Source organism: Antechinus flavipes, chromosome 1, assembly GCF_016432865.1.
Source record: "Antechinus flavipes isolate AdamAnt ecotype Samford, QLD, Australia chromosome 1, AdamAnt_v2, whole genome shotgun sequence".
NCBI lineage: Eukaryota > Metazoa > Chordata > Mammalia > Dasyuromorphia > Dasyuridae > Antechinus > Antechinus flavipes.
The window spans coordinates 210,205,966-210,219,383 of record NC_067398.1 but is presented as its reverse complement, the minus strand read 5'-3'; the positions used below and the strand labels follow the sequence as shown (position 1 = coordinate 210,219,383).

Sequence of the window (13,418 nt, the reverse complement as noted above, 5' to 3'; positions counted from 1 at the left end):
CTGTTCATCTTTTGTTCTCTTTTTCTCTATTTGTCAGTCTGTCTGTCTTGATTGGATCATTTCTACTTTTAATATTGTGTGTGTGTGTGTGTGTGTGTGTGTGTGTGTGTGTGAAGGAGATTCAGAAACAGATAAGAGGAGAGAAAAAGAGAGAGAAAGAGAGAGAGAGACAGACAGACAGACAGACAGACATAGAGACAGAGACAGAGAGAGACGGAGAGACAGAGACGCACACACACATAGCGACAGAGAGAGAGAGAGAGAGAGAGAGAGAGAGAGAGAGAGAGAGAGAGAGAGAGAGAGACAAAGAGACAAAACAGAGATTGAGACAGAGAGCACCAGAGACAGAGATAGAGAGAGCCTAAAACAGGGATGGGGGGGGGAGGGGGGAATAAAGAAATTAAGAGCCACTAGTCCATTACATTTTTTGTAATGTTTAGTATTACTTCAATACTCTGTTATCTGGTTCCTTTTTTTTTTTTTTTGTAATTGGGTTTGTGAAAAATCAAATCTCTTAATATTTTGCATATTTAGTTTCTAGAGCAGCACCTGGGTATTGTGTGTGGGGGGAAGGTCGACAGCTTGGTGACACAGTGCTAGCTTCCCCCTCCAGATCCATTCCTTGACTTACTGGATTTCAAATCTCCTTATTCTCCTTTTCAAGGCATAATCTCCCCACTTGAGAAGCGAGTTGGTCCTCCTATTCAGCATGATCAATGACCTGTCCTGGCATTAGCTCAACACTCACTCCCCAGGAAACCAAAGTAGGAGAAAATATTGCTTTTTTCTTAAGTGCTATTATCCTTTGCTTAATATCCTCTATTCCCATTGGGACCTCCTGCTAATTACCGCCCCTCCCATCTCTCATATACCAACCCCATCCCCCAGTCTGTTTTTCACAGCTCTAGTTAACTTCAGTCCCAAAAAGGGTCTTTTGGCTAAGACACTGGAAAATGATATGTGGGGAAGATGAATAAATTGGTTCTGAAGTACTTGAACAGTTTCCTGAAATCTCAAGACTGACTTCTCTCTACTATGGGGAGTATAATTGCCTAATTTACAAGAAAAACTACTGAGGCAGAGCTTTGAGCTAATGGCATTTTAAGAAAGAGTCCATGGTCCTCTCTAATGCGCTAGACCTCAGATCTTCCTCATAATTTGAGACACCCTCTTCCTCCAGGGCCTTATTTATATAAGGTTTGGTACCAGATTTAATACTTGAACACTCTAGAAGGGCTACACAAAGTACAGAACTCCTTTGGTTGATAGACCTTGGGTTTGAGAGCAAAAAAAAAAAAAATGATGTAACTGCTAGACATGGTATGCCAGAAATGGAGTCTCAGGTTGGAGCATCTCCACTGACTGAGTAATCATAAAATAGTAATGTTGGACAAGAGAAAGTTGTCCAGAAATAAGTTGGTACAAAAATAAATTGGAGAATTTTTCATGTAATTGAGTCACCTTGGCTATGCTGGACTTGGTCACCATAACAAGGAAAAACAAAGGTGGAGGGCCTCTAGTTAGCTTCCTATGATTAAGTAAGTAAATTTACAACCTGCAGTTCACAGCTCTGAGGCCTAAGATACAGAACCTATAATCACTACTCCTATGGAATCACATCGAACTGATTAATTGGTACAGAGTGGGGGCCCAAGTGAATCATTTGTCACACTACCATCAAAAACAGTTATAGGTTACTTATCAGTAGATGTCTCTCCAAGGAGCAAAAATAACTTAAAATATTATCCTGAGTCAAACTTAATGAAAAACCAAGAGTATGAGGCTCCAAAGTTAAACAAGAAAACATTTAAAATTATTTTCTATTGTCTATTCTCTGTAGACAAAACAATGTCTATTCTTTTATTCTGTCAAAATTAGACAATAACAGTTTTACAATAGAGACCAGAAGTGATTTTACAATATTTGTAAATAACTTCACCTGAATTTTTGAAAGTACATTATCATTTCATCTGACAATTTGTCTTTAACAATGTAGTGAACAATGCCTGTAAGATCAGAACAGCAAGCAGTTCTTGCCCTTGAGGAGTTTGCATATATTGGGGGAAACAATGTATATATAGAAAATTTAGTACAAAACATATATACAAAGTAATTTCCTAAAGGGAGAGCACTCCTAACAATAGAGAAGATCAGGATAATATTCCTGTAGAAGATGAACTTTGAAGGAAGCTTGAGATTCCAAGAAGTAGAGATTAAAAGAGGGTTCATCTGGACACAGGAATATGCAAAGGCATGGAGTCAGGAGAAAGAATATACTATATGAGGAATAATAAGTGGTAAAGTCTGTCTGTAATCAAGAGTTGAAGGAGAGTAATGAGCTTGGAAAGGTGGACTGGAGCCAGATTGGAAAGGGCTTCAAAAGCCAAACAAAGGAGTTTGTATTTTATGCATATAGGCAGGAGGAGTCACTGGAATGTATTGAGTGGGGGAGTAGCATGATCAGACCTGCCCTTTAGGACTATCAGTTTGGCAATGTTATGGAGAATAGATGCAAGAAGGGAGAAAAGATGCAAATAACATTTAAAATGTTATTTAATTGTTCAGTCATGTTTGTCTCTTCATGACCTTACTTATGGTTTTCTTGGCAGAGATAGTGGATGGTTTGCCATTTCCCTCTCCAGTGCATTTTATAGATGAGGAAACTGAGGTAAACAGGAGTAAGTCATTTGCTCACAGTCACACAGCTAAGTGTCTGGGGGCAGATTTGAACTAAGGAATATGAGTTTTCCTTACCTGAGGCCCAGTGATTCTATCCACTGTGTCACCTAGCTGCCACAATTGAGTAGGAGAATAATATGATCAGACCTGCACTTCACACGTATCAATTTGGCAACTATGTGGAAAACAGATGCAAGAAGGGAGAAAATGGATGCAAGGAAACCAATGTAGGAATTCACTTTAACAGTCTAAGTGAGAAGTAATGTTGTTATTCATTCCCAAAGAGGACCAATAACATCATGAGGTTGATGACTTGGATTGAATTGAGAGAGCTGCCCAAAGATGGCTGCTTCACTCCTCCAGAGTTATTTGAGTCCAAAAGCAAGACAAAAGTCAAGATGACTAGTCATGGCCCAGGATGCAGAGCTAATAAGTGTCTGAAGTAGAGTGGGGACCCATGTTAGCAAAGAGGGGATACGTGTCATGAAAGCAGAATCAATGAGACTTTGCTACTGATTAGATGTCAAGGGCAAGAGAGAGGGAAGAGATAATGACTCCAAGGTTATAAACCTGGGAGACTAGAAAGATAGTGCCTTCATCAGAAATAGGAAAATTGGGAAAAAAAATAATTTTTAGGGGGAGAATAATAAAGCTTGTTTTGAATGTTGAATTTGAGATGCCCTTCAGATATGTTAGAAATCTTTAATAGTCAACTGATGATATGGAACTAGAATTAAAGAAATATTATGACTGAATATAAAGATTTGGGAGTCATGTGGAGAACTCACAAGACAAACACTCACATGGAGGTCAGAAAAAGAGATACAAGGATACTTTCAAGGTCTCTCTAAAGAACTTTGGAATTTGATTGCATACACGGGAGATATTGGCACAGGATTGTCCAGTATTGTGTGCTAGCATCAAAGAAGGTACTGTGCTCTATGAATGAAGAAGAATTGCAGTAGCTCAAAAGAAATTGGAGATGCATAAATTTAGAGACATCTCTACTCCAAATATTGTTATAGACTATTTGAGCCCAAACTGTGGTAGAGCTTGTTAGATACTCTATACCTTGACTCCAACATAGTGTTGTCCTTTTGGTTCTCTTTGAGAATGAAGAACAATAACCCAACCATATGCACAGAGACGATCACTGAACTCATGGGAGGTAAGGCTATCAGTAAGAGAGGGTATATAGAGACCTAAAACCAGGAAAGAATGCCAAGACACATTCAAGCATAGGAAGTGGGACAAAAATGATCTTGCAACAAGAACTGAGAAGATGCAGCCAAATAGGCAGGAAGAAAGCCAAGAGAAAGCAATTTAATGAAAATCTACTCAGGAAAAAGATGGTATTTGGAAGGAAGAGATGGTATTCAATGTCAAATGCTTCAGAGAGGTCAAGAAAAAGGCCTGAGAAAAGGCCATTTGATTTGAAAATGCAAAGATAATTGGTAACCTTGGGAAGAACAATTTCAGTTGACTAATGAAGTTGGAAGCCAAATTGTAAGGAATTGAAAAGTGAAAGAGTGGTAAGGAAGCAGAGATAATTTGCATAGAATCTTTTTTTTTTTTCTGGAAGTTTATTGAGAAGGGGAAGAAAAAACATATGGGATGAAAGTTTGAGGCATGCTAGAATCAAGTAAAAAGTTTTTTTTCTTTTTTTAATTAAAGCTTTTTATTTTCAAAACATATGCATAATTTTTCAACATTGACCCTTGCAAAACCTCGTGTTCTCATTTTCCCCCCACTTTTCCCCACCTCCTCCCTTAGATGGCAAGTAATCCAGTATATGTTAAACATGGTAAAATATATATTAAGTCTACTATATATATGTGTGTGTGTTTATATATATATATAAAATATTTCCCTCCTTTAAGATCTCTTTAGGATATAAGTCCAGTACAAACACTACTGGATCAAAGGGTAGTACATTTTGATAGTTCTTTGAGCATTTCAAATTGCTCTCTGGGATGATTGGATCAGTTCACAACTCCATCATCAATGTATTAGTGTTCCAGTTTTCCCACATCCTTTCCAATATTCATAATTTTCTTTTCCTGACATCTTAGCCAATATTACTAAGAGTTGTCCTAATTTTCATTTCTCTGATCAATAGTGATTTGGAACACCTTTTCACATGACTAGAAATGGTTTCAATTTCTTCACCTGAAAATTGTCTGTTCATATCCTTTGACCATTTATCAATTGGAGAATGGCTTGAATTCTTATAAATTTGAGTCATTTCTCTATATATTTTAGAAATAAGGCCTTTATCAGAATCCTTGAATGTAAATTTTTTTTACCAGTTTATTGCTTCCCTTCTAATCGTCTCTGCATTGATTTTTGTATGTATAAAACCTTTTAAATTTAATATAATCAAAATTATTTATTTTGTATTAAATAATGAACTCCAGTTCTTATTTGGCCACAAATTCCTTCCTTCTCTACAGATCTGAAAGGTAAACTATCCTTTATTCTTCTAATTTGCTTATAATAACACTTTTTATGTCTAAATCATGAACCCATTTCAACCTTATCTTGGTATAAGGTGAAGGGTTTTTAAGGATAGGAGAGATGTGGACATGTTTTGAAGTGCTAGGGAAAATCTAATGAATAAGGAGAAATTAAATACTAAAAAGAAAGAGGAAATGATTTGAGGAGTCAGATTTTCAAAGGATATGACAGGGTACGATTGTTGTTGGGTTTGGTTGTTTGTTTTTTGGTAAGGAGAGGGATCACCTCTTATATATTGGAACAAAGGATGGAAATGTAAGAGGTGATGTTGAGGTAATTTGGAATATAGAATTGGAGAGAGGAGGAACTAAGGATAGAAAGTTTCCTTTTTTTTCTGGTCTTACTCTCTAACTACAATACCATACTGACAAGTGAGATTATTTGAAACAAATTTGTAGTTGATTCAATCCCCATCTGAGTTCCACAACATATTTTGAAATGCAGATGTCAATAGGTAAGTGACTTGGCCTCTGGGAATCTCATTTTCTTCATCTTTAAAATGAAAGGGCTAGATTAGACTGCTTCTAAATTCCCTTCCAGCTCTGCCATTTATGGAGTATGTTATACTTATAACCTCATTTGATCCATCTTATGCTCCTGAAAGATGGATAGAGCAGGCATTATTAGTTCCATTTTAAAGCTGAGGAAACTGAGGTCACACAGCTAGAGTCAGGCCTCAAAAATCAGGTATTATGACTTCAATAGGGTTCTTTGCTTTATTGAACACTGCCTCTCAGCTTGCATAAGTATTCTCAAAATGGTCAGAGTGTGTATTCTTAACCTCTGTCTGAGACTCTAAAACTGATAAAGGAAAATGTCGAACAATATAAGGCAGGATTTGTTTTGAACATTACTTAAGAAGGCCAAGTGCCACACATCCTCCAAATGTGGTTTCTGGTTTATAGAAAAGGAATGCCTGCAGTGAAAGACTGGTATCTAGTCTTTCTGAAACCTGAAAACTGCTGATTTGCGGTAGGCCCACCTAAACAGGGAATACAGCATACAGAGTAAACCTCCTGAGAATGGGTCTGGGCGAGCACTGGGAGCTGGCTTGCTGAATGAAAATCTGAGTGTTACTGCCAGGGGCACTGTGGGAGGAACCAGTTGCCAGGATTCCTGAGGTAGCTGGGTTTGGGTGGCCCTCCAGATTCCAGGCAGTGCCTCTCAGGGATTAATGATTGTTTGTCCAACCATACACCTGAGCACTTGTTTGCTTAAAAAAAAAAGTCAGTTATGTGTCTACATTCTCAGTTAATGCTGTGAATAGACTGCTGCCTTCCACTAATCTGGGGCCAGCCTCTCATTAACAGTGATAATAACAACTCAGGTTGCTATAGCTTTTCAAAGTTTACAAGGTGTTTTCCCCTTATAACAACCTGATGAAGGAGAAGTATAAGCATAATAATCATGCTGTAATGGAAAGCAAATCAAATTTGGAGTCAGAACAATTGGGTTCAAATTGAGGCTTTGCTATTTACTGTGATCCTGGATAAGTCACTTAATTCAAAGGCTTTCTTTCCTTGTTTGTCAAAATTAAAGGGTTCAACTAGATCAAAGCTTCTTTTTTCCCTCTCAACAGCATTTTATTTTCCAATTACATGTAAAGATAGTTTTCAACATTCATTTTTGTAAGATTTTGTGCTTCAAATTTTTTCTTCCTCCCTTCCTTCCCTCCTCCATCCCAAAGACAGCAAACAATATGATATACTTTATACATGTACAATAATTTTTAATAATAGCTTTTTATTTTTCAAAATAGATGCAAAGATAGTTTTCAACATTCATCCTTACAGAACCTTGTGTTCCATATTTTTCTCCTTTCCTCTTCCTTCCTCCCTTAGAAAGCAAGTAACCCAATATAGGTTAAACATGTGCAATTCTTCTAAACATATTTCCAGGTGGGGATTGCAAAATCATGATTTATTGTCAATACATGTTTGATGTATTACCTATTTATATACCTATTCTATATAGCTATATATTCAAGGCAGAGTAAAAATTTCTCAGATGAAAAGGGCTGGAAGTGGAAAATGTTTAAAAAGTCCTGGACTAGATCACCTGTCTAAGGTTCCTATTCTAAATCCTATTAGACCCATATTTTTCTCTTCTCAGAATCCAATGAGGAAGTCAAATACTAGATAAGGTGTCTTTTAGTTCTCATTCATCTGGAGAGGGAAATATAGTCTACTCCCTCCCACCAATACCTTAATTTTCCTTACATTCTCCTCTCCTCGGGGAAAAATCCAAAAGTTTTTTGATCTTGAAGGGAGAATAATTTTGACATGATACTATCTAAGGGGTGATAACAGAATCCTAATGAAAATCTTTATATTGAACTTTTCCAGATTGGGCTCAAAGGGTTGGTCAAGTAGCTGTTCCTCCCCTAATAGGATAAGAGGAACTTTAAGGTGTAAATGCATTTGTTATGCACAAAATGGATAGTCCTAAGACCTTTAGTACTCATTGGATAAGGCATCAATGAGTGTATGTGGGTGGGACATGCCAGGTTATCCCTCTTCTCCAATCCAATGGGAATGGAGACCAACTCCCCAAAATTCCCTTGTAAGTGAATATGTACTGAGTGAGCAGCATTTAGAAATATTTCCTCTTTAAATGGTATTTTGATTTCCTTATTATATATTCAAAACTATATTAAGATGATGAAGTCATCAAATCCATGACAGTTCTGTTTACCTAAATGTATGAAGGGATATTGTAATAGGATAAGGAATTTGTCCTTAAAGAGATAGAGAAAGAGATTTAAATTATTGAAATTTTGTAAATTTTGAAGTTTTGAATTTTTCTGTGCAAAATAGGTAGGAATTCAGAGGCACACAATGAGAGACAGAGAGAGAGGAAAAAGAATAGAGAGAGACACACACAGAGAGAGACAGACAGGGAGACAGACAGACAGACACACATACAGAGAGAGAGAAAGAGAGAGAGAGAGAGAGAGAGAGAGAGAGAGAGAGAGAGAGAGAGAGAGAGAGAGAGAGAGAGAGAGAATATAGTGGAACCAGACAGACAAACAGGCAGACAGAGAAGGGAGAGAAAAAGAAAATAATCCCTGGGATGATACTAGTAGTAGATGCATGCCAGTACTGAGACAAGAAGCAGATGGATGAACTAAGGTATGTGGTCATTTTCCCCTCTTTATCCCTTGGAAAGCAATGCATGTTGAATTTAAAAGGAAGACAACACTCCATAAAAAGGGGTTGTTGCTGGGGAAGTTCCTCACTTAAGAAAGGAAGAGGGAGATATTCCTTTGAGACCTAAGAAGCAGGTTCCCAGAAGACAGGGCTGATTGACAAATCAACTTGCCATTCTTGTCATGTCTCCTACTTAGTGAATCATGTCTCCTACTATGTGAGGGCTCATCTGAAAATAACATTTTTCTTTCTATTATTTACTCTTTGAAGTAGATTTTTGCAACATTGCTGTAGCAATACTCTCATGCTGATTTTTAAAAAAAATCTTTCCCTTTCCTGAAGAGACTTACATGAATTGATGCTAAGTGAAGTGAGTAGAACCAAAAGAACATTTTACACAGTAACAAGATTTTATGATGATCAATTCTGAAGAATGTGGCTTTTTTCAACAGTGAGTGATTCAGGCCAGTTCCAATGGTCTTGTGATGGAAAAAGTTATCTGCATCCAGAGAGAAGATTGTGGCACTGAGTGTGGATCAAACATAGTATTTTCTCCTTTTTTGTTGTTGTTTGCATTTTGTTTTCTTTCTCATTTTTTCCTTTATGATCTCATTTTCTTTCTTTTCTTTTATTATTATTATTGTTATTATTCTAGCTTTTTTATTTACAAAACATATGCATGGGTAATTTTTCAACATTGATCCTTACAAAACCTTCTGTTCCAACTCTTCCTCTCCTTCCCCCCACCCCCTCCCCTAAATGGCAGATAATCCAATACATATTAAATATGTTAAAGTATATGCTAAATCCAATATATGTATACATATTTACACTGTTATCTTGCTATACAAGGAAAATTGGATCTAGAAAGAAAAAAAATCTGAGAAGGAAAACAAGAATGTAAGCAAACAATAACAGAAAGAGAGGAAATGCTATGTTGTGGTTCACACTCATTTTCCATAGTTCTCCCTCTGGGTGTAGCTAATTCTCTTCATTACTGAACAATTGGAACTGGTTTGAATCATCTCATTGTTGATGAGAGTCATGTATGATCTGATTTTTCTTATGCAGCATGATAATTGTGGAAATAAGCATAGAAGAATTGCACATGTTTAACATATATTGGATTACTTGCCATCTAAGGTCTGGGGTGGGGGAGAAAGGAGGGAGAAATTTGGAGCACAAAATTTTGTAAAGGTAAACATGAGGCTCTTGAGTTTTAAAATGAATTTAGCTTTCTTTACCATTTCTGAAGTTTTTTTCCTTTTCCTCATAATTTTTAACGAACATTTAATTGAAAGAATGTTGATTATCTCCAGTTTATCCTATACATCCCCCTTCCCCCCCACAGACACATCTATCTTATTCAATTTACATGTCATGATGCCATTAGATGTGATCTCCTTGTGGACAGGTACTGTCATTTGCTTTTCTTTATATCCCTAGAACTTAGCAAAGTGCCTGACATGTAGTTGTCATTTAATAAATGTTTATTGACAATATGTTATTTTTTTCCTGCACATGTTTTGCAGCCCAGTTTTTTTTTAATTCTGTTTTTAGATTTGCCTTTGTTTTGCTATGTTTGGATTTTGTTTTAGTTTCACAAATATTCTAATTTTCCATGGTTATTTCTTTCTATAAAAATCAACTTGCTGTATTCATATGGCAAATCCAGTGCTTCCAATAGAAGTACTTGTTTTCTAAGATTGTATATATGTATGCATATATACATTATATATATGTATATATACATACATACATCAGTATGCCAATACACATGATATTGATTGGGATGCAATAAATTAATTATACACTTGTATTATGTATTACTTGTATATGAATATGTGGCTTGTGCTGTTAATTGCTTACTATTTTTGATTGTATATTTTGTGATTACTAAATTATTTTTATTAAATTTTATTAAATTATTTATTTAGATGCATTGCTTTATTATATTAGTGCATATGATGCTACATATTGAATGCTTAAAGAAATACTGTTATTTCAGCTGCTGAATTTATTCAGAATCAAATAAATCTTTTACAAATATGGAGGCAATGTGTGATATCTATTGTCATGAATGAATATAAAAGCACATAGAGGCCTACTGGCATTAGGAGCAGAACCTGGGTATAAAACTAAGGGAATCATGACAGTTTTGAAAGGATCCTTAAAAAATAGGGGGATTTTTCAATGGTGTATAGCAGAAAATATGATGACTGCTTCATCTACAATTAAGGAGTAAGGGAATGTATCTTGCTACTGATCTCTAAATACCTTTTGAAAAACAGTTAAAAGAACTGCAAGATTACACATTCAAAGAAGGCTTGCCAGTGGAGAAATTTGGAGGTATGTTTATAATAGAGAAAGGTATGTTACACATAGGCAGGAATTATGGGCACAATTAGACATTCAGAATCTTTTTGGGAAGAATCCCTATCCTCCTGGGGAATAATTAGCAGAAGTTTGGACTGAGCATGCTGTAAAATAACTAAAAGGTCAGAAGATGTCTGTCAGAGACAAAATGTGTCATCTATGGCAGAGGTTGGCAAACTATGGCCTGCAGGTCAAATCTGGCTCATCACTTGTTTTTGTGATGTCCTGGAACTAAAAATGCCTTTTACATTTTCTATTTAAACATGTTACATTTTAAAATGTTAAAAAAAATTCTTACCTTGTTGAACATACAAAAAAAGGGCAAATTTGGCCTGTGGGCTGTAGTTTGTCAACCTCTGATCTGGTATGAAGTATCAGAGCATCCACTTTTGAATTTGCAAAATTTCTGAGAACTGAAAAATGTATAATTACATATCAAGAATGCCTGCAAAAACTGGAATGACTTTTGGGCCTGGCCTGAGTGCTAAGATTACATTTGTTGCATTCAGTCAAACAATTTAACACAAAGTATCTTTATCCAAATTTATGATGTAAAAGATTCCCTACTATTAAAACTGGTAGAAAAGAGAATGATACAACCTGAGAGAAAAATAACCAAATCAACAGAAGACTAACTACAAAGATAGTCTGGCATAAAACATGTCTAAGAAGTGTTGAACATGAAAACATGAGTGATGAATATATTCAGAAAAGAATTATAAAACTGGAACATAAGAGATCAAATTTCAAAGAATCAGCAAAGAATCAGAAAAACAAAGACAAGATCAGAGATGAAGATTCTCTAAATTCTCTAAAACCAGAAAAGAAGACCTCTTCATCCTTGAATCATGAGTTTCTTCCATCTAGAATCATTGGATTATATACTGAAGTGATGGTCAAAATTAAGAATGTAGGATGTACTACTATAAATAGTGTATCATAACTGACTATCATATTCCAATCGTTTTACAAGAGACATTTGAGACAAATACTTTTATGTCTATGAAATACTAAAATTTTGTAGACTGAATACAAAGACTTATCATATTTGGGATACATTACAGTAAATTTGAAGCTTCCTGAGGAAGCCATCGACATCAGGAAGAAGATAAATACAAATCCATCAACTATTGCTGGGTACATCAACACTGATCAAGGCTTAAAAAAAGGTCCAGGCAGTAGTGGTAGAATGCAGTATGATGTTGGCATTCTTTATGGATTGGATGAAACTTGGTTCTGAACCAGGAAGGTCCTCCTGAACTTTGCCCAAGCCTTGCAAAGAGGAAGTTTGCATTAGATTGCTTAAACCCCAGGGAAAGAAGGAGAGTGAGGAGTTTCTGGGCTAGAGACCTGGGTTCTGAGACACCAGGAGAAACTGCTCAAACTCATACATTTGTAAGACATTTCAAACATGTGCATGGTAGGGTTAGGGAGTGTGGAGTTAGCTTTTGAAGAAGAGAGCACATCAGTGTGGACTAGCATCACATACTATCAAGTCAAATAGCCGTCTGAGACTAAGACTTTCCCTTCCAAGGAAGGCAGTCAGCCAAATTCTTCTTGATTCTCAGAAACATGGTTTCAGTGAGATTTCTTCTGAACAGGAAGCTCTTCACAAGGCTTTTTATCAGCAACCACTGTAGACACTTCCTCTGTTACAGGTGACCACTACCTCAGAGGGAACTCTGTAGTCAGCAGTCCCATTTATTTACTTCTGAGTTAGGATTCACCTCTTCTTCACCTTCAGCGCCCTGAGGAGTCCCATCCAGCTCACCAGGAGTCCCTTCTCTTTCCTTACTTGTGACTCTATCTACCTGATTTAAGGCAGGAAAGCAATTGCCCATGTGATTAGATTTTCATATATCAAATATACTTTGGGAATCTGCAAAATTTCTGGCCTGAGGGGAGGGATGTAACAGTGTAGAACCTAATAAAGTTGATGGTCTGAGAGGTAGGCATGGTATAGCATCTTTTGTTTGGAGAGTCTTCTATTTTCAATAGTTTTGAAGAGGGTGATGGAATTCCTCCAATTATAATCAGTCAAAATTTTGAATTTGAAGCTGGTAAAGAATAGTGGTGAAGCTGGACTAGTTAGGGAACCATACATGACAGGCTCCTAGCTGAGCTTCTTGGGCTGAATATTTTGAGAGCAATTCAAGCTATATCCTGAGAAGCCACTATTCTCCTGAACAGTAAGAAGAGCCAAATTCTGAAGACACTGTTTTGGAGAAAGGGGAAGGTCCAGAGGCTGCTATTGTCCAATGGACATGTAACAACAGAGTTAATCAGGTTTTCTTTTCTGATAATAGCTGAGTTCCTTTCCCTTCCAGCATTCTCCTGGAAGAAGAGGCTCACTCCTATCTACCTCCTTTCAGCTTTTACCCATCCCAAAAAAGTAAGAAATGGGGTGGGAGAAAGTCCCTCCAGGCTGAAGACAGAGTAGTTAGTATTTATAACTGCTTTCTTTTTAAATGGTAGTTTGAGTTTCTTGTTATGTGTTTGAAATGGAATTAAAACCAGACAACTCTCAAATCTGTGCCAATTTTTCTTATTTTAATGCTTCTAGGGATATTTGATAGAAGGGACAAATTCAAAAGGACATCTAAATGACTGATATTATGCAATTTAAATTTGGATTTTTTTCATACATACTTAATAAATATGGGAGCTTATTTGCTTAAATAAATGATAGACAAGAGA

At 36.4% G+C, this 13,418-nt stretch overlaps 1 pseudogene; it reads left to right on the top strand.

The window, feature by feature from the left end:
• The window catches only part of LOC127544860 (heat shock cognate 71 kDa protein-like), a 36,147-nt pseudogene extending 24,186 nt beyond the window's left edge, over nt 1–11,961 (top strand).
• The last annotated feature ends 1,457 nt before the right edge of the window (nt 11,962–13,418 follow it).